We start from the raw sequence: 4,130 nt of genomic DNA, 5'->3' as shown, positions 1-4,130 counted from the left end.
AGGAATGTTAAAAAGACTCAGCTTCAACTTACATGACCAAGGAAGTATCAATTTAACAAAGCCTGGGGTAATAATAGTCCTCTTTCAGCTTCACAATAAATTTCAGACAGTCACTAGAATTTCAACTAAATATACAAGATGATGATTTTTTACATGAGAAATATCCGTAGCCATAACAATGGCCACATGTGGCCGTATGTGTGGTCATACAGAAAGAAATACAAGCATTCATTTTGAAAGTGAAATATCATTAAATAAGGAAAAGCTGAAACAACATATAGCCCTGAATTATACAAGCCCAGGTTCTGCAAGGCCTGCTCTTGCCAGCTTTGTTCTTCTTCTTAGTATTTAGCAAGCAAGTACAGCTGAAGACAATACGGGAAGTTCTGGCCACCTGTAGACAACAGTAGTTTTGTTATTACTTGCTGTAAGCACCTACAATAGCCTTATGTATTCCATACTTTACTCTAGAGATAATCTGAAATAAGTATCAGTAAACTACAGCTTTTCAGGTAATGCTGCACCTTAGAGACTGAAAAAATAGAGTTAATTTATTTAATTTTCCCCAGTAATATCAAGCACTCTGGATAGGACAACTTCGCTTAAAAAAAGAGAGGGATCGTTAATTACCTTTAACAGAGACTTTTCCTTTATTGTCAAGAAACCTTTCAGATGCTTTTTAAAAAAATGGTAATGAAATTAGATACGTAATGATTTTATAATTTAGATGAATACTATGAAAGTTACTATGCATAAAGACTGAACATCTGTTAAAGTGATCCCAAACTAAAATTCTTACCATCAGGATTCCAGCTCTCTACATCAGATTATTTAGAAAATAATTATTTTACACATAACAAATTCCATGTCCCAATCTGAACTTGTCCAAATGTCTTTGATTTGGGAAGATGAGAGGGGACTCTAACTGTAAAGAGAGCAGTCAGCTATGAAAATTTTCAGATCAGATGAATCTGAATGTTCCTAATTAATGGTATCTTCATGCCTTAACATATCTAGAATTTTGTCTGTTTTTTAAAATATAATTTTAATAGTGGCAACATACAGACAACTATTTTTTTAATAGATAAACTAGCACTTCATTACATTTCATAGGAATGTAATGAATGGAAGCAAGTATTCTAAAGCGTTATTTATATGTGAACAAATTTGATTTAAGTAGTTTCAGGATTTTATATAAATATAAAGTACAGAGAGGAACTGAAAGATTGGTGAACCCATGCTACCGTGGACAGTCTATCTCATATTTTGAACAGTAATTCATAGCTGCTGAATTTCCCTCAGCAGGATCCATGGACTGAGGGGGTGAAGGTGGAATCCTGAGAATCAGAACTTCACTGGGGCTTACTTTCCAGAACAGGGCTTAGTCGTTTATTTTTCATCCATTTTTCATCCAACATAAATCACATTGGGGTAAAACAGGCCATTCAACATTTTCTGACTCTAAGAAAGAGTTCAAAAGTTAAACTGGAGAACAGAGTTTTAAAAAAATTGGCTTTTTCATGAAGCAATCACAATGTGACAGTTGATAAAACATCTCATCTGATGTACAGTGGTCATTATTAAAAAGTTTGCACTTGCCAACAACTAACAAAATTAGTCATCAGATATATTATGCTATTTTTATAACTTTAAAATAGAAAGCTGTAACAGTTACTCTGCAACTTTGGTTTGAGATGTGTTGGCAAACTTCTGGTATTTAAGTGTGGCCATTATATAAGTATTATTTATTTATTTATTTATTTATTTTATTATACTATGTCTTTACTAATTTTCATGCAATCAGGGACCCTGGGAGGAGAAAGATACTTTAAGAAAAAAACATTCTCAGAGTGAATGAAAATGCTGAATGATCCCATGACAAACATGCTTTTCTTGTACAATTAAAACAACATTTTTAACTGTTAACACAATAAAATGGCTGATAGCTATTTGCCCATCTTCAGTGTTGCAATAAAATATTTTAATCCCTTTAAAACTCATACCTGCTTTTCAAGTAATTGTCCAACTCCGGTTGAGATATGGAGGAATGTAATCCTTTATGAGTGAGTACAGTCAAAACTGCTCTACAAGACTACATGGTCTTTCTGTGTACGAGGTTTCCAGTATATTCACAAAACACACACTGTATATTTCTTATGTGAAATGTTTAGGTTGAGGATAATACAGAGTTTGGAATATATTCCAGACAAGTGGTTCTTTCCTTTTCATAAGTGTATGCATCATATAAACCAGTTCCATTGGTTTATATTCATTTGAATAGATCAACTTTAAAACTGACAGAAAGGGTTGTTTTCAAAAGACCATTTTTTTCACTATGCTAAGTAGCACTGATTGAAAGTTCCCAACAGAAGCTTAAAAAAGGAATTTTTAAAGTTTTAAGGTATAAGAGACTGAGGTCAGAATAGGCAATAAAAGTCACAAGATTGTGATGGCATTATTTTAGGATAATAATCTTATTTTAAGATATGAAAATACTGAAACAATCATGCCAGCATAAGAAATAATTATACCATAATTCATAAGTGCATAATTTATGAAAACAATAGAGCAGTCATGGTTAGACGCACCCTAATATTCCTGTATAAGATATAACTACATACTGTACAATCGTTCCTTTTTATAGTTATTTTTACATTTAGTCCTCATCCAAATTAAGCTGAGTACTTCTATGTATGAATGGCGTTACGAAATAAACACAACTCACAACAGGGCTTTATTACTGCTACTGCACCACCATGGCATGCAAGTAACTATGTAGTCAACTATAAACAGTAAAATGTCATCATCTTCCTGAAATAAAAAGAACATGAAAAATACAGATATAGTAGTAAACATCAATTATCTTTTTATATCTTTCATATTTACCAGAATTCTATCATTACATGAGGCATTTATACCTCTGTATCACTCTCCTGTACTAGTATGGTGGCAAAGTTGGAGTTGAGAAACTATACTTTCCACAAGCTCGTACAAAACTACTAGTTTCATATTATACTGCTGTCAACATGTAATGTGTAAATGAGAACATGACACATCTGCTACCTACCCCTTAGCATTCTCTTACTCTTTTGTATATCCATGAATTCTGAGTAAATAAAAAAACTGAGGGCCATTAAAGCTGGTTATCTGTTGTGGTGACCAAGCCCCCAAAAGACTAATGTCCTATAGAAAGGAAACTCATCTGCTTTTTGTTGCTGAGTACTGGTTGTGTGAGGTTCCATAGTGGATGCTGGATTTGAGAACCACTGTTGGAAGCAACTTGGATTTCTAAATATTTATTTATTTACTTATTGTTAGGCAGGGTAATTCCTTAACTGGTGTGAAAGTAAGGATGAGATGAAATTCTGCAGCTGGGATAACAAAAAACATCCATACTTTGTTATAAAAACAAGGGTCAAAGTGCTGATTGGGATTCATTTCTGCTTGGAGGTCAGGACAATATATAGATACTAGCAAATTTCAATATTGAAATGGGAGCAGGTAGAATAACAGCAAGTTAAACTCTTGTTAGACTTGCAATCTTGGAGACTCTCTTGGAAAAAACAGCAAACTTGATTGCAGAAGAATCTTTTCCATGCTCAATTAATTTTGCTAATCAGTTAGCTGGCATGGAGGACCCACACACGCTCTTTGTAAAATATATTATTCAGAATTCAGAACAGACTCTTAGGAACAGAAACATGAAAGCCCACCCATCACTCTGCTGCAGCCCAGATTATATTTCCGAGGCTTTTGCAAGGTAAAGAAAAATAATCATGAAACGGTCTAATCTTTTTTTTTAATGGAATTATCTTTCAAATATTACACGTGGTGTTCTTGGGTTATACCTATGCTAAATTCAAAAGCTGCCTACCTATTTCGGGCAATGATAAAAGAACACCTAAATCCAAATGATCCTCTTTAGTTCCTGCTTGCTGGAAAGAAATCTTAACTCTGATTACAAGGAAAGAACTGTACAATTCTCATTGTTACATTAAGCTATACAAAAATGTCCTTTAGTTTCCTGGAATTTGCTTCATTTTCAATTATACAATTTCCTTCTACATTACAAAACAATGTACAGTTATTCCTGTAGGATTCCTCAAGGATTTTCCCTGCTCTGATATGTT

This window comes from Ciconia boyciana, chromosome 8 (genome assembly GCF_034638445.1).
Source record: "Ciconia boyciana chromosome 8, ASM3463844v1, whole genome shotgun sequence".
Classification (NCBI taxonomy): domain Eukaryota; kingdom Metazoa; phylum Chordata; class Aves; order Ciconiiformes; family Ciconiidae; genus Ciconia; species Ciconia boyciana.
Note: the sequence above shows the minus strand (reverse complement) of the source record.